Below are 19,388 nucleotides of genomic sequence, written 5' to 3' on the forward strand. Positions count from 1 at the left end.
CCATGACCACTAGCATATTGTTCATCACCAAACCAGCAGATTGTCGAATGGAAGCTGCAGCTGCCGCTGTAGCCCTCAAACAACTAGGTAACGCTCTGGCTACCGGATCTAATGTTGATGAGAAATACGCACAAGGGCGTTGTTTATCACCAAACTTCTGTGTCAGAACACTCAACGCGCAACCTTCTCTTTCGTGAACGTAGAGCGTGAATGGCTTGCTGTAATCAGGTGTACCTAATACAGGAGCTGAACACAATGCTTTTCGTAACTCAATAAAACTCTCTTGACATTCATCAGACCATGGCACCGGACTTGGAACATTTTTCCCAGTCAAAGCTACCAACGGTTTCGCTAAAAGTGAAAAATTTGGGATCCACTGCCTACAGTAAGAGGTAATACCTAGAAAGGCACGTACTTCTCTCTGTGTGCGTGGAACACTCATCTGCGTAATTGCTTTTATTCTTTCTGGGGTCAACTTCCGTCCAGAGGTGTCAGGGTACAACACCCAAAGACCCCGGAGTTCCACCTGCCTTGGTGCACAAATGAACAGAAACACGGGCTTCTCGATGGTGGCGTCAAAGACCAAAGGTTTATTACTGCAGGGACACAGAAGTCACAGAATCTACACACGGGCAGAGACTAGGAGCCTGTTCGATTTGTACAAAGTGGGTTGCTCCTTATATACCAAAAATTGTGCTCTAGGCAAATATTTCACATGTCGGTACATTCCCAAACCTTTTGTGTCTCTAAACAATAAATATTTGGCGTTACACAGGAACTGTCGATAAAATCTGATACCAAACATCTACGAAGAGGGGTTCCCACTAGTTCATCACAATCCCCTGTCAATATTGCATTCAGGACCCGGACCGCCTCATCGTAAAGTTCGTTACCTCCCCCTAATAAAGATTCAGAAAGAAAGAAACAGAGCCAGGTGTGGAAGATAGGAAAGCGGGATAAGGGATGTTTGTAGGTCGTAAATGGGCAAGGCTACCGGCTTCGGCCGCCTAATCATGATCAGGTACAATGGACACGAAGACCAGTTTGGCAAGACTGGCCTTGGGCAGAGGAGGCAGCCTTTGTTGAGTCATGCAGCTACAGCGTGATCTGGTTTAAGGTGCACGTGTCATGTAAGAGGTGAATCTCCGGCTAAGGCTACGTGTCCTTAATCAAAGTGGAGTAAATGAAATGATCAGAGGCTATTGCATATGTGAGGGCAAGGAAACACAAAATGGCGGCCATGATCTAAGATGGATGCCGTGGGTATATCAGAAATATGTCAATGGAAGGAGTGCTCTTGCTCGTAGCGTAGCGAAAACACTAGGATATACTAAATGGATCATTTGCGGTTCACTGATACCATTTTTATGTATTTCCGACAAACTTGAAAACACGGGTTCAAGTCGTCACGGAACCGTCACGGAACCTCAGCCTAGGCTAATCCATTTTCAAGGCACATATATTAGTCCTGGATATCAACCATCACAAGTTCATCAATTTCCTGTTGTACCATCATTTGATCTTACAATGCATGGACGTTAAGGGCGGGGGCTTGATATTGTTACAGGCGGACATGCAAACTGTACATATCATAGGGGCTCACTGAATGCAACAAAAGCAATTAAGAAAGATGGCTCCTATTATCACTATTACCATCAATATTTTCCAGACCCAAGTAGAAAACATACCCCAAAACCCTTCTGACCAGGTCCATGTTCCTTTTTCCTGATGCATTTCTGCAGCGATTTTATGGAGAGTGTAGCTCAATGGTTAGAGGGGCAGACCCTGATGCAGAGGTCTGGCCCGGGACCAGGGTTCAATTCCCGCCTCGGCTGGTCTTGGGCTCAATTTCCTCGGACCTGATAATTCTCGCCTCAGTGCCTATTCTAATCATGGGTCTCACTCTGCAACTATGGGCAATAGCTTGCTTAATCTCCACAACGGCCCCAACAGCGCTGGGATGCCTAGCTTCACCTTGGGGGTGCCCAGGAGTGGACATTTCACAGGGAAAAGCCAGGAAGGGTTCCACAGCGGTATGAGTACAGCGCCAGGACACCCCTTTGCTGGGGCAGCAGTGCGTTTTACAAGTACAAATTAATTCATTCAGTTTGGAAATAGGATCATACACCGAAGGGGCATTATCAGGAACATACACACAGCAGCTACTTCCCATTATGTGACATGCCCCACCCGATCAGCTAGTATCACATCTAAAACCATCCTGTTTTGTAAAGCCAGAATCCTGGTAATTTGGAGCTCCTCTGTGGTATTTCCAAGGGGTGCCACTGTCTGATTAGTCACTGCTTCTACCACTCGAGTCAGGAGTCTTATTTTCCTTCTGTTTACTACTGGGCCTATAAAGAAAAAGAATCCCAAATTGGAGTCAACATACTGCTGTAATGAGGTGTCAGTTTGATCCACCTCATCATCCTCTATAGCTCTTTTAGATCGATTTAGGGAAGAGTCATTGAACAATTGTCGATCCTTGTGATAGGATGCAGGAAGAATGAGAATGGCATAAAAACAATGTAATGCCCCTTGGTAAAGCGAAGCAGAATTTGTACTTAGCTCAGTACTGGTAGATGGTTTCCACTTACGCCCTTGACGCTCAGCACCCGCAGTCTACCTACGTCGCCCTCAATCCGGACCCCGATGATGCCGAAGCGGTTCACTGTTTAAAAGCAAAGTAGCGAGGCGGGGATTGCTTCCGGGTGCCATTCTACAGGGTGTGCCGAATACGCTTCCACCCCCCTCCTGAGACCCATGGTGTTCATTCCCAACACCTATAAAGTGAGACATTTTAACTTGATTGCGATCTTATTACTACATTTATATTGATCGCTGAGCTGACGATCTTCTATGAAGATCTTCACCTTTTTTATTCCTTAGTCACTACTAGTCTGTACCACGAATAGTACACCGCACCTCTCCTAGCTCATCTGAACCCAGGGCTAATAGGTGGTGTTAACCATAGCGCTATTCAACCACAGCTACAGTGAATTTCACCCTTGGAGCACGATATTTACAGTAACAACCAGTAACAACCAGGAGAAATTCTAAGTGTTTGTTCTGTCCTACTTGTATGTCTCTGTCCTTTTATCTTCCAGGTGCAGAAACGATAAGTAGAAGCCTCCTAAACCAGGAGTAATTAGGAATAGTTCAATCATTCCTAATTTTTTTGCACTTTTTTCACGTTTCTTTAATTTTCACACTCACGTCCCTAGGTAAGGGTGGGCCTTAGTGTGCCCATACCGCCAGGGTTTACCACACACAGTCCTGATGAATTGCCGGGTAAATTAACACCGTTTCGATGGCAAGAAACATGTCGACTACCCTATAGGAACCCACCACTCAATTAAAGTGGACTGTTTCCTCACATATTTTAATATCTTTGTCATTAGTGATCATTTAATAAAATTATTACCTCAGATACACTACTGACTATTTCAATACCCCCACCACTCACTAGTCCACTTTGCACTCAACACGCCCTAAACTCACTATCCCGCTCCGCAGTAATCCTGGCGTTGCAGCACACCAAAGAGACACTCGGTCTCTTTGGTGGGGCCCGATGATGAAGCATGTCATCACTAGGTGGTGAGTGAGGGCTTTCTTCAACATCCCAGTGTGGTTGTTTTTGTGCTCCCTAGAACGGCTTAGCCTTTTCCATAGACACTCTTCTTTTGATTACTGATTATTGACCGGGGAACAAGAGTGTCAGTGTACTCTCCCTACCTCTCTCCTTGTTACTCATACATAGCAGCGCAGAGCTGTGAGAGCTTTTCTTACTGAGCGCACTACTGGCTCTTTTAAGAATTTTATCTACCCATTTGTCTCCAATAAACATCCTGGGTCTACCATTGGCAAACTTAGGACTAACATTTTCTGAGTCAGAAATAGCTAACATCCTGTCTGACTCTGATCTGTTCGCTGATCCAGCTATTTCACAGGTGATAGCACATACTTCAGAGTGGGATAAACTCACTGAAATCAAACGAGACAGGATACGCACTATCCTCCATAGCACAATACTAAAACAATATCTTCTTAAAAATATAGCACCTCGAGGACTACTCGTCACGAATGCCCCCCGAATCTTTCTGAATGACGCCACATTTAGAAAGGAACGGGCCATGATCGCGTGGCATTGTATCCGCGACTGGCTTGTCCTGATCATAAAAACAGCCTTAAGACTCTCCGATGCCCTACAGATTGAAATACAGGAAACTGAGTCTAAATTCAAAACAACAATAACAGGCTACAAGAAAAAACTTGACGAGATAAATAAGGAGTTAAATGAATATAAAGACAATCTGACGCAAGCCAAAGTCAATAAATTTCAAAAATATCTGAAGAAATTCGAATATGAGAAAGTATATCCATACTCAGCGGCAGCATATACTCCACCCTCCAACAATCCTACTGATGATCTGTCTGATGACAACACATCCAACAGCAGTGGATCTAGCACAGGGTCATTTAAACAAGGAAGAAGACGAGGGAATAGGGGTAACTGAAACAATCGCGGCCAACAGAGCTTTCACAACCAGCCACCAAGATGGCTAGCGCCACCCCCGATACCAACAATGGGTCATCAATTCCCTTTTCACCAGCCACCATATCCGATGATGAGCTGGAATCCAGGATTTTTTCCACCTCCCAACTACCAACCCCATTATCGCCAGCCTTTTTTAGACCAGGGCAGGAGAGGAAGGGGAAAGAGAAGAGGCACAGGTCAATCAATGAACCATGTGTCATGGGAGGACAACGATGCAGTGAGCAATCACACCCGCAACAGGGAACAACAACCAGGGACGAGCGGAATCTGAGCCTTATAAACAATCTGTCCGACAAAGTACTGTCCCCAACAGAAATCGCAGTCCTAGAAAGAGGTCTGGGCTTTGTACCAACCGCTCGGCCGGATAAATTTAAGCTACATTGTGAGCTCTCAGCGTTCTTCAGGAAACTGAAACTCAAAGCTTTTTTTGAGGGAAAGGAAGATCCGAATGAAGCACTACGAAAAGGTGACACCGGATTAAGACTGAATTCTACCTTTAATCCACCAATTCAGACAGTGCCAGCAGCCATCACTGCTTTTGAACAAGCAGTATTCCTGGACCTGGAAACCTACCAGGAAACTCCATCCTACAGCAACTTCAGCACAGAGGAATACCAAGCATTAAGATCCTTACAAAGTGACCCAAAGATCACTATAAAACCAGCAGACAAGGGCGGTGGTTTGGTAATTCAAAATACAACTGATTATGAGAAGGCATGTGAAGTGCTCCTGGCAGACAGGAAGAACTACACCCCCATAACACAAGACCCCACTCATGACTTAAGAGCTCGGATCACTAATCTGGTCAAAAGAGCCGAGGAGAACGGGGAAATCTCCAAAAATGAGGTGGATTTCTTGAGCACGAGTGAAAATGTAACACCCTACTTTTACACTCTTCCAAAGACACACAAAAACCGGCTACCACCACCAGGAAGGCCGATCGTATCAGGTATCGGCTCTCTGTTAGAGCCTCTTTCACGGTTTTGTGATCACTATCTCAAACCCATAGTGCAAAATACTCCGACCTACTTAAAGGACACAAAAAGTTTACTTCAGCTGCTCCAAAACCTTGATTTTTCAGGAGATACAGTTACACTGGTGACATTAGACATTGAGAGTCTGTACACCAGCATCCCCCAGGACGAGACCATCAAGGTCCTGGGGAAGGCTCTAGACTCCATAAACTGGGATTATCAGGCATCCAAGACCTTTATACTAGACTGTGCTACTATAGCATTAAAGGAGAATTTCTTTGCCTACAAAAACAACCTTTACCTGCAAACAACGGGGACATCTATGGGCAGTACATTTGCCCCCAGCGTGGCAGGCCTGTACGTCGCGGATTTTGAGGCGAGACATATCACACAACTCAATGGCCCCTACACATCTTCCATTAAAATATGGAGACGTTACATTGATGATGTCCTGGTAATATGGACAGGCAATGATGAACAATTACAGGCCTTTCTAGGTTGGATTAATACACTAGATACCAACCTAAAATTCACTTCTGAACTGAGCAAAACAGAGGTCACCTTTCTGGATGTGAGGATCCAAGTCTCCGGGACCAGACTGACTACAAAAACTTACCAAAAACCCACAGCTCGCAATAACCTACTTGAATTCGCAAGTTTTCATCCCAGGCCCCTCAAAGAAAACCTCCCATACGGACAATATTTGCGGATAAGACGCAACTGCTCTGATCTCCAAGATCTCCAAGATTTCAAGATCCAGTCTGCAGATCTAACTGATAAACTCAAGTCTCGAGGCTACCCTACCCAGATATTGAATAAAGGTTACAAGAGGGCTCGTAACCAACCACGAGAATCTCTCCTTGAAGATAGGGTTACCGATAACAAAACCATACCATTGACCTGTGTAACCACCTACAGCACAATGTCTAACCACATGAAGAAATCAATCAATAAGAATTGGCGCATGGTGTCCAGTATAAAAACAGATTGGGAGAAACCATTGTTCTCTTTTAAGAAAGGACGCAGCCTGAGGGATACCCTCGTGCATACCAGACCCAGAACTGAGGCACCCAATATGGAGAGATCGATCACAGAAACTTGGGGTTTACCGAGAATCACTGGACACTTCCCTTGTGCCAACTGTAGTGTGTGTCATCTTACAACACACACCAAAACTCTTGAGCTTGAGCCAGGCAAAGTATGGACACAGAAAGGTCATACAAATTGTAATACCCAAAACGTCATTTACCTGATCACCTGTTCTTGCGACCTACGTTATGTAGGAATGACGACCCGCAAAGTTAAGCAAAGGATAGGTGAACACCGCTCCAACATCAGGTGTAAGAAACTGACCACCAAAATGAGCCGTCATTTCTTGGAACAAAACCACACACCCAATGACATGCGATGGACTGTCATCGAGCATGTGATCAGCGCAATGAACATTCCAAACCTTCTTTTTGAAAAAGAACAAAGGTGGGTATACAGGCTTGGTACCCACCTTTTAGGTCTTAACGACGATATTCCCTGGAATACTGTGATGAAGTGAACCGGAATGGAGTTAGACTATTTCTCACTCTATGAATCAGTATGATCATTTTAACTACAGGCTCTTTTACAATGTAAGCCCCCCACATAACACTGGCGGTATCTTGGGTCTTTTCCCTATGGTTATTTACCCCTCACTACCATAACCTTATGGCTGCTTTCCTTCTTGTAACAGAGATACCACTTCCCCTTTTTGGAGTCTTCTGTTTACCATCTGTCACTAGATATCCATAAAGAAAGCACTTACAAGTGAGATTCCACCTTTACCGCTGCAGCCTCCTGAACACTTCCGCGTTGAGCGCGAATATTGTATGCCTCAATCACTAAGCAACCAATATCCCTTGTGACCAAGTGTCATTGCCCCCTGAATGCTCCAATTAATAACGCGCATTTGCCGCTTTAGTTCCTACAAATACGTCCGTGTTTAGCGCACAGATTGTTTATCCAGGTTACCTAGCAACCAACACCCGTTGTGACCGAACGTCATTGCCTCCAGAGCGCTCCGTTTGGTAGCGCGAGTCTGACGACGTGCTTGGTCACGTAACCACGCCCACCCGGAAGCAATCACCGCCCGCTACTTTGCTTTTAAACAGTGAACCGAGCCCGCTTCTGCATCATCGGGGTCCGGTTCGAGGGCGACGTAGGTAGACTGCGGGTGCTGAGCGTAAAGGGCGTAAGTGGAAACCATCTACCAGTACTGAGCTAAGTACAAATTGCGCTTCGCTTTACCAAGGGGCATTACATTGTTTTTATGCCATTCTCCTTCTTCCTATGTTTTGCCATTCTACAGGGTGTGCCGAATACGCTTCCACCCCCCTCCTGAGACCCATGGTGTTCATTCCCAACACCTATAAAGTGAGACATTTTAACTTGATTGCGATCTTATTACTACATTTATATTGATCTCTGAGCTGACGATCTTCTATGAAGATCTTCACCTTTTTTATTCCTTAGTCACTACTAGTCTGTACCACGAATAGTACACCGCACCTCTTCTAGCTCATCTGAACCCAGGGCTAATTGGTGGTGTTAACCATAGCGCTATTCAACCACAGCTACAGTGAATTTCACCCTTGGAGCACGATATTTACAATAACAACCAGTAACAACCAGGAGAAATTCTAAGTGTTTGTTCTGCCCTACATGTATGTCTCTGTCCTTTTATCTTCCAGGTGCAGAAACGATAAGTAGAAGCCTCCTAAACCAGGAGTAATTAGGAATAGTTCAATCATTCCTAATTGTTTTGCACTTTTTTCACGTTTCTTTAATTTTCACACTCACGTCCCTAGGTAAGGGTGGGCCTTAGTGTGCCCATACCACCAGGGTTTACCACACACAGTCCTGATGAATTGCCGGGTAAATTAACACCGTTTCGATGGCAAGAAACATGTCGACTACCCTATAGGAACCCACCAATCAATTAAAGTGGACTGTTTCCTCACATATTTTAATATCTTTGTCTTTAGTGATCATTTAATAAAATTATTACCTCAGATACACTACTGACTATTTTAATACCCCCACCACTCACTAGTCCACTTTGCAATCAACACGCCCTAAACTCACTATCCCGCTCCGCAGTAATCCTGGCGTTGCAGCACACCAAAGAGACACTCGGTCTCTTTGGTGGGGCCCGATGATGAAGCATGTCATCACTAGGTGGTGAGTGAGGGCTTTCTTCAACATCCCAGTGTGGTTGTTTTTGTGCTCCCTAGAACGGCTTAGCCTTTTCCATAGACACTCTTCTTTTGATTACTGATTATTGACGGGGAACAAGAGTGTCAGTGTACTCTCCCTACCTCTCTCCTTGTTACTCATACATAGCAGCGCAGAGCTGGGAGAGCTTTTCTTACTGAGCGCACTACTGGCTCTTTTAAGAATTTTATCTACCCATTTGTCTCCAATAAACATCCTGGGTCTACCATGGCAAACTTAGGACTAACATTTTCTGAGTCAGAAATAGCTAACATCCTGCCTGACTCTGATCTGTTCGCTGATCTAGCTATTTCACAGGTGATAACAAATACTTCAGAGTGGGATAAACTCACTGAAATCAAACGAGACAGGATACGCACTATCCTCCATGGCACAATACTAAAACAATATCTTCTTAAAAATATAGCACCTCGAGGACTACTCGTCACGAATGCCCCCCGAATCTTTCTGAATGACGCCACATTTAGAAAGGAATGGGCCATGATCGCGTGGCATTGTACCCGCGACTGGCTTGTCCTGATCATAAAAACAGCCTTAAGACTCTCCGATGCCCTACAGATTGAAATCAGGAAACTGAGTCTAAATTCAAAACAACAATAACAGGCTACAAGAAAAAACTTGACGAGATAAATAAGGAGTTAAATGAATATAAAGACAATCTGACGCAAGCCAAAGTCAATAAATTTCAAAAGATCTGAAGAAATTCGAATATGAGAAAGTATATCCATACTCAGCGGCAGCATATACTCCACCCTCCAACAATCCTACTGATGATCTGTCTGATGACAACACATCCAACAGCAGTGGATCTAGCACAGGGTCATTTAAACAAGGAAGAAGACGAGGGAATAGGGGTAACCGAAACAATTGCGGCCAACAGAGCTTTCACAACCAGCCACCAAGATGGCTAGCGCCACCCCAGATGCCAACAATGGGTCATCAATTCCCTTTTCACCAGCCACCATATCCGATGATGGGCTGGAATCCAGGATTTTTTCCACCTCCCAACTACCAACCCCATTATCGCCAGCCTTTTTTAGACCAGGGCAGGAGAGGAAGGGGAAAGAGAAGAGGCACAGGTCAATCAATGAGCCATGTGTCATGGGAGGACAACGATGCAGTGAGCAATCACACCCGCAACAGGGAACAACAACCAGGGACGAGCGGAATCTGAGCCTTATAAACAATCTGTCCGACAAAGTACTGTCCCCAACAGAAATCGCAGTCCTAGAAAGAGGTCTGGGCTTTGTACCAACCGCTCGGCCGGATAAATTTAAGCTACATTGTGAGCTCTCAGCGTTCTTCAGGAAACTGAAACTCAAAGCTTTTTTTGAGGGAAAGGAAGATCCGAATGAAGCACTACGAAAAGGTGACACCGGATTAAGACTGAATTCTACCTTTAATCCACCAGCTCAGACAGTGCCAGCAGCCATCACTGCTTTTGAACAAGCAGTATTCCTGGACCTGGAAACCTACCAGGAAACTCCATCCTACAGCAACTTCAGCACAGAGGAATACCAAGCATTAAGATCCTTACAAAGTGACCCAAAGATCACTATAAAACCAGCAGACAAGGGCGGTGGTTTGGTAATTCAAAATACAACTGATTATGAGAAGGCATGTGAAGTGCTCCTGGCAGACAGGAAGAACTACACCCCCCTAACACAAGACCCCACTCATGACTTAAGAGCTCGGACCACTAATCTGGTCAAAAGAGCCGAGGAGAACGGGGAAATCTCCAAAAATGAGGTGGATTTCTTGAGCACGAGTGAAAATGTAACACCCTACTTTTACACTCTTCCAAAGACACACAAAAACCGGCTACCACCACCAGGAAGGCCGATCGTATCAGGTATCGGCTCTCTGTTAGAGCCTCTTTAACGGTTTTGTGATCACTCTCTCAAACCCATAGTGCAAAATACTCCGACCTACTTAAAGGACACAAAAAGTTTACTTCAGCTGCTCCAAAACCTTGATTTTTCAGGAGATACAGTTACACTGGTGACATTAGACATTGAGAGTCTGTACACCAGCATCCCCCAGGACGATACCATCAAGGTCCTGGGGAAGGCTCTAGACTCCATAAACTGGGATTATCAGGCATCCAAGACCTTTATACTAGACTGTGCTACTATAGCATTAAAAGAGAATTTCTTTGCCTACAAAAACAACCTTTTCCTGCAAACAACGGGGACATCTATGGGCAGTACATTTGCCCCCAGCGTGGCAGGCCTGTACGTCGCGGATTTTGAGGCGAGACATATCACACAACTCAATGGCCCCTACACATCTTCCATTAAAATATGGAGACGTTACATTGATGATGTCCTGGTAATATGGACAGGCAATGATGAACAATTACAGGCCTTTCTAGGTTGGATTAATACACTAGACACCAACCTAAAATTCACTTCTGAACTGAGCAAAACAGAGGTCACCTTTCTGGATGTGAGGATCCAGGTCTCCAGGACCAGACTGACTACAAAAACTTATCAAAAACCCACAGCTCGCAATAACCTACTTGAATTCACAAGTTTTCATCCCAGGCCCCTCAAAGAAAACCTCCCATACGGACAATATTTGCGGATAATACGCAACTGCTCTGATCTCCAAGATTTCAAGATCCAGTCTGCAGATCTAACTGATAAACTCAAGTCTCGAGGCTACCCTACCCAGATATTGAATAAAGGTTTCAAGAGGGCTCATAACCAACCACGAGAATCTCTCCTTGAAGATAGGGTTACCGATAACAAAACCATACCATTGACCTGTGTAACCACGTACAGCACAATGTCTAACCACATGAAGAAATCAATCAATAAGAATTGGCGCATTGTGTCCAGTATAAAAACAGATTGGGAGAAACCATTGTTCTCTTTTAAGAAAGGACGCAGCCTGAGGGATACCCTCGTGCATACCCGACCCAGAACTGAGGCACCCAATATGGAGAGATCGATCACAGAAACTTGGGGTTTACCGAGAATCACTGGACACTTCCCTTGTGCCAACTGTAGTGTGTGTCATCTTACAACACACACCAAAACTCTTGAGCTTGAGCCAGGCAAAGTATGGACACAGAAAGGTCATACAAATTGTAATACCCAAAACGTCATTTACCTGATCACCTGTTCTTGCGACCTACGTTATGTAGGAATGACGACCCGCAAAGTTAAGCAAAGGATAGGTGAACACCGCTCCAACATCAGGTGTAAGAAACTGACCACCAAAATGAGCCGTCATTTCTTGGAACAAAACCACACACCCAATGACTTGCGATGGACTGTCATCGAGCATGTGATCGGCGCAATGAACATTCCAAACCTTCTTTTTGAAAAAGAACAAAGGTGGGTATACAGGCTTGGTACCCACCTTTTAGGTCTTAACGACGATATTCCCTGGAATACTGTGATGAAGTGAACCAGAATGGAGTTAGACTATTTCTTACTCTATGAATCAGTATGATCATTTTAACTACAGGCTCTTTTACAATGTAAGCCCCCCACATAACACTGGCGGTATCTTGGGTCTTTTCCCTATGGTTATTTACCCCTCACTACCATAACCTTATGGCTGCTTTCCTTCTTGTAACAGAGATACCACTTCCCCTTTTTGGAGTCTTCTGTTTACCATCTGTCACTAGATATCCATAAAGAAAGCACTTACAAGTGAGATTCCACCTTTACCGCTGCAGCCTCCTGAACACTTCCGCGTTGAGCGCGAATATTGTATACCTCAATCACTAAGCAACCAATATCCCTTGTGACGAAGTGTCATTGCCCCCTGAATGCTCCAATTAATAACGCGCATTTGCCGCTTTAGTTCCTACAAATACTTCCGTGTTTAGCGCACAGATTGTTTATCCAGGTTACCTAGCAACCAACACCCCTTGTGACGAACGTCATTGCCTCCAGAGCGCTCCGATTGGTAGCGCGAGTCTGACGACGTGCTTGGCCACGTAACCACGCCCACCCGGAAGCAATCCCCGCCTCGCTACTTTGCTTTTAAACAGTGAACCGAGCCCGCTTCTGCATCATCGGGGTCCGGTTCGAGGGCGACGTAGGTAGACTGCGGGTGCTGAGCGTCAAGGGCGTAAGTGGAAACCATCTACCAGTACTGAGCTAAGTACAAATTGCGCTTCGCTTTACCAAGGGGCATTACATTGTTTTTATGCCATTCTCCTTCTTCCTATGTTTTGCCATTCTACAGGGTGTGCCGAATACGCTTCCACCCCCCTCCTGAGACCCATGGTGTTCATTCCCAACACCTATAAAGTGAGGCATTTTAACTTGATTGCGATCTTATTACTACATTTATATTGATCGCTGAGCTGACGATCTTCTATGAAGATCTTCACCTTTTTTATTCCTTAGTCACTACTAGTCTGTACCACGAATAGTACACCGCACCTCTCCTAGCTCATCTGAACCCAGGGCTAATAGGTGGTTTTAACCATAGCGCTATTCAACGACAGCTACAGTGAATTTCACCCTTGGAGCACGATATTTACAGTAACAACCAGTAACAACTAGGAGAAATTCTAAGTGTTTGTTCTGTCCTACTTGTATGTCTCTGTCCTTTTATCTTCCAGGTGCAGAAATGATAGGTAGAAGCCTCCTAAACCAGGAGTAATTAGGAATAATTCAATCATTCCTATTTTTTTCGCACTTTTTTTACGTTTCTTTAATTTTCACACTCACGTCCCTAGGTAAGGGTGGGCCTTAGTGTGCCCATACCGCCAGGGTTTACCACACACAGTCCTGATGAATTGCCGGGTAAATTAACACCGTTTCGATGGCAAGAAACATGTCGACTACCCTATAGGAACCCACCACTCAATTAAAGTGGACTGTTTCCTCACATATTTTAATATCTTTGTCTTTAGTGATCATTTAATAAAATTATTACCTCAGATACACTACTGACTGTTTTAATACCCCCACCACTCACTAGTCCACTTTGCACTCAACACGCCCTAAACTCACTATCCCGCTCCGCAGTAATCCTGGCGTTGCAGCACACCAAAGAGACACTCGGTCTCTTTGGTGGGGCCCGATGATGAAGCATGTCATCACTAGGTGGTGAGTGAGGGCTTTCTTCAACATCCCAGTGTGGTTGTTTTTGTGCTCCTTAGAAAGGCTTAGCCTTTTCCATAGACACTCTTCTTTTGATTACTGATTCTTGACCGGGGAACAAGAGTGTCAGTGTACTCTCCCTACCTCTCTCCTTGTTACTCATGCAATGTTGTTATGGCATAGGCTGCAGAGGTAGTGCCATCAAGTAATTTTAAACAGGAGCCATCCACCCATAATTCTCCTTCAGGATCTGACAGGGCTGTGTCTTTGAGATTTACTCTTCCCTTGGTTTGTTCTTCAGTCAGGAAAATACAATCATGCAAATCATGGGGTTGTTTAGTGGGTAAGGGTAACAATGTGACAGGATTCAATGTCAAACATCTCTTGAGAGTAATATGGGGTGCCAAAAGCATGAGTTCATATCCTGTGAGCCTAGCACTAGTCAGGTGTTGTGTCTTGGTTTGGTTAAGCAGTGCATCTACGGAATGTGGTACCATAACCATAGGTTTGCTGCTTAATACTATCCCTTCAGATTGCCGTATCGAGATGGGCGATGTTTGCTGCTGTGTGGCTGTGTCAAGACCGATAATGTACACCCTTCTCTGTCATGCACATATAGTATAAAGGGTTTGGTGTAATCAGGGGTACCTAACACAGGAGCAGAACAAAGGGATGCACGAAGTTGTTGATATGCACTTTGAAATTCAGATGGCCACGGTAGGGGAAAGGGGGTGTCTTTGGTAACAAGGGACAAAAGGGCTTTGATAATGAGTGAAAAGTTAGGGATCCATTGTCTACAGTAAGAGGTAATGCCAATAAGTGCTCTGACTTCTTTTTGTGTAGGGTGAATGGGAATGTGTATGATAGTTTGAATCCTATCCTTGGTGAGAGTGTGTCCCTCTTTTGACAAGAGGTGACCTAGATAGGTGACCTCTAGTTGACAATATTTAAATTTATTCTTAGAGACCTTATGTCCCTTAGCAGCAAGATGGCGCAATAAGGAGATCATGGGTTCTTTGCAATGTGCAGTGGTGTCAGCCGCAAGCAGCATGTCATCGACATATTGGACGAGTGTGACTCCAGTTGGTAAGGGAAGTTCATCCTACTGTTATTTGAGTGCCTGGCTGTAGATGCTAGGGCTTTCTGTATAGCCTTGGGGGCCCTACAAGATCTAAATGAACGACCTCTAAGTGAGAATCCAAAAAGATATCTACTATCCTGATGTATAGGGATAGAGAAAAAAACATTCTTAAGATCAATGACAGAAAACACAATGGCTGTGGGCGGGACTAAGGTCAACAAGGTGGTAATATCAGAAACAACAGGATATTGAGGGACTACTATCTCGTTAATTTCTCTCAAATCAATCACAAATCGATAAACTTTATCCTGTATTCCATCTCCTCTTTAAAGGACAGGGATAATAGGGCATTTACATACATTAGAGGAAACTTCCTCAATGACTCCTGTAAGTATCATATCATCAATAATATGCATCTTCACCTTCCTTTGATATTTTTTATTGTGGGACAAGTGGCAAGGAAGCACCTTCCAAAAACCATATGTATTCTGGGTTGATGTCCATTATCCCCACATCCGTGTCTGCAGTAGCCCAGACACATGAGGGAGAGGAATCTGGGTCCGAGTATGGAGAGAGATTACATTGTTTGGGTGACGTCTTCCTCCTAAAAATGACACGCTCTCCAGATGGTCAGCAGCCTCCGGGCAGATCAGAGTCGGGAAGCCGAAAAAAAATCACCTTGGCCACGAGAACTAGTCACCTCAGGTGGTGCGCTCCTTAGTGAAGTTATTCTGACAACACAATCTCCTTCCCCAGTCCAACTGCAGGCCTTTGATGGGGCCCCACATTTGGGCGCTGTTAGATTTGGGAGTCTCTAGTTGGCAGAGGTAGGAGCCTTTGACCAAATAGTGACCCTTGCGTCTTGTCAGGGTAAGGGAGTACACTCCTGAAATAACCCCTGCTGACCCACTTAGTAGCCTCGCACAAGCAGACAGGCTATCTCAGATGCAGTGTGTAAAGCATTTGTTAACACACATAGTAACCCAGTGACAACACTACAGATGGACACCACACAAGTTGTAGAATAAAAATAAGTATTTTTATATAGACTTAACACAAGACCACCACCAACAAAAATCCACAATACTGTACTTAAAAATGGTAGAAATAGCTTAATTCTCTTTACATGTAAAAATAGACACTTTGAGTTCAATGTACCTTTTGGATGCGTAACGCTATACAATGAAAGTGTTGCAGGGAAGGTGATGCGTCAGTTCCTAACACGCAAGAACGGTGATGCGTCGGGTCCTTACTGCTGAGTAGGGGATGCGTCGGTTCTTCTCCGTGTGGGGAAGTGATGCGTGGTTTTCTTACTGCACTTTCGTGACGATGTGACCAGCAGCGCCGTGATGTGATGAAGATCTGGTGCAATGAAACTAAATGGCGTCTTCTTCTTGATGCGACAATGATGCGTGCATGCCCAATGGCTGTGCGGCGGCTCAACAATGCTTCTGAGCAGCGACAAGCCCCGCAACATGCTTCTCCAGTGATGCAACGGTATCTGCTGCGCTGGCGACACTCTTCTCTGGTGATGCGAGGGGCTTCGGGTGATGCGATGGAGACAGCAGCAGCGGCGGCATGCTTCTCCTGTGATGTGACGGCGTCTGATGCGATGGCAACACTCTTCTTCGGTGATGCGAATACAACAGTTGCGGCGGTGACACGCTTATTCGTCTTGAGCCGCACTTCCAGCTCCCAGCGACACGCAGTCTCTCAGAAGGCCCAGCTCAATAGCAGGCACTTCAATTCCCAACAAGGTAAGGCAGGGGAGCTGGTTGGTGAAGTCTGTTGTCCCTGAGACTTCCGCAGGAGAGAAGCTCTATCTCAAGCCCTTGGAGATCCTTTACAAGTTGAAATGAAATTAGCACAAAGTCCTTTCTCATTTCTTTAGCAGACAGACAACGACTGCAGGGCAATCCCCCAAACCGTACTCAGCCTAGGGATAGTCTCCTCCTCAGTTTCTCTGGTTCCTCTCCTCAGCAAAGGTTCTTCTTGTTTCCCAAAAGTGATCTAATTCTCTGGGGTCTGGGTCCCCATATTTACACTAGCAAATCCTTTGTCCCTTGAAGGCAGAGGGTCCTGTACCCAGTCCAAACCAGTTCTGTGCAGTCCTGGAACACTTTGTTGACAAGAATTCTGCTTTCGTTTGAGAGTGTGGGCCAGGGACATCAGACGCACCACAGGAGGTGTAGCCAGCATTGTTGAAGGCAGGCACAGCCCTATTCAGGTCCCAGGTGTAACTCCTCCCACCCGTCTACATGCAGATAGCTCCATTCAGCCCTGTGATGACTCACACTGTCTCCTGGAATCCCCCAGCCCCTGTCACTCAAACTCCAGACAGACAATACACAAGCTAGCAGAGGCAGGCTGGATGATTAGGTTAGATACTACTTTTTAAACGTGGTATTTTCAAATACAGAATGTTAAAACTAACTTCACTAAAAGATTAATTTTATCATTCTGAGTTCAGGCATACTATACTCGGATTTCTACCATGTTCCCTGAGTCAGTTAGGATTTTAGGATGTAATAATCAAACTGCCCATTCTGGCCTATGGGGAACAGGTAGCCTAGCAATAGTGAAAAACGTAGTAGGCTGTAATTCACTATCAGGACATGCTACACCACCAAGGCATGTCCTACCATTTACATACAATGCACCCTGCCCATGGGGGTACATTGGGCCTACCTTAGGGGCGACTCACATGTAGAAATGGGAAGGTTTAGGGACTTGCAAGTGTGTGCACTTGCCAAGTAAACATGGCAGCCCCAGGCTGCGCATAGGCTCTGCAATGGCAGGCCAGAGTTACACTGTAAAGGCTGCTTCTGTGGGTGGCACAACCAGTGCTGCAAGCCCGCCAGCAGCATTCGATTTATAAGCCCTGGGCACATGCAGTGCACTTTACTAGGGACTGACACATACATCAAATAAGCCAATCATGGAAATACCAATCCATAACACAGTTTACACAGAGATCATATGCACTTTAGCACTGATTAGCATTGGTAAAAGTGCCCAAAGTCCTAAAACCAACACACACAGGTCATGAAACAATAGGAGGAAAAAGCAAAAAGTTTAAGGATAACCCTGCAAAAAGTGCCATTTCCAACAGGGAGTTTCACAATACCCTCTTTGAACTTGCAGTGTCTTCTTGTGATTTGTCGACGAATTGTAGTACTGAAGAACTTGAGGTAAAAGTGTACCGAGTGAAGTATACACATAGAACCAAGCAATACATTGGAATGTTGAGTCTCAAGTAAGATTTGAGCACACTAGCAACCTCACAAGGTAAATAAAGTAAATTAAACGAATGGTTGGATGGACATTACTGTGGGGGCAGTGGAAATAACGAGCAGCTCTAAGTGGGTTTATCGAAGCATGTGAAGGGATCAATCTCTAGACTGATATGTACAGTGATGCTTTGCATTCTCAATAAGGTTGAAAAATTCAGCGCTCATTCGGAAACTCCTACATCACCATGCAATTTCATTGTGTGTTTATATGTTTTATGTAACTTCTTTTAAAATCTCAACAAAATCTTTAGATTTACACTGTATTGTCGATCGAACGTGATGTGTATGAACTGCTTTCCCTCACGACACCTGACTCTTATATTTAGGATTTTAGTGCCGCCTACTTGGATGACATTGCAGTGTTCAGCTCCAGTTGGGAAGAACACTTGCAGCACCTCGGGGAAGTGTTGAAGGTGCTGCAGTGAGCAGGCCTCACGATCAAGGCCAGTAAGTGCTAGATCGGGCAGGGTTTGGTGGTGTACTTTGGACACCAGGTAGGAAGCGGCCAGGTGGCGCCCATACAACCCAAGATTGACACCATTTTGGCTTGGGAGGCCCCCAAGACCCAGACAGAGGTGAGGGCCTTCTTAGGACTCACCCAGTACTACAGGAGGTTGGTTAAGGGGTATGGCACCATTGTTGCCCCTTAACAGAGTAGACTTCCAGGAAGCAGTCCAAAAAGGTGATCTAGACTGAGTCCTGCCAGAAGGCTTTTGATGCCCTGAAGGCGGCCATGTGCACGGCACCCACGCTCAAGGCACCCGACTTCTGCAAGGAATTCATGGTGCAGACTGATGCTTCAGAGCATGGAGTGGGAGCGGTGCTCTCACAACTGAACGAAGAGGGCCTAGACCAGCCTGTAGTCTTCCTTAGCTGGAGACTACTCCCCAGGGAACAGAGGTGGAGTGCCATAGAAAGGGAAGCTTTCGCTGTGGTCTGGGCACTGAAGAAGCTGAGACCATACCTGTTTGGGACTCACTTCCGGATTCAGACAGACTGCAGACCCCTCAGATGGTTGATGCAAATGAGGGGTGAAAATCCAAAACTGCTGAGGTGGTCCACCTCCCTAGAGGGAATGGACTTTAGAGTGGAACACATCCTGGCACAGATCACGCCAATGCAGATGGTCTGTTCAGGTTCTTCCGG

This window comes from Lissotriton vulgaris, chromosome 3_1 (genome assembly GCF_964263255.1).
Source record: "Lissotriton vulgaris chromosome 3_1, aLisVul1.2, whole genome shotgun sequence".
Taxonomy (NCBI): Eukaryota; Metazoa; Chordata; class Amphibia; order Caudata; family Salamandridae; genus Lissotriton; species Lissotriton vulgaris.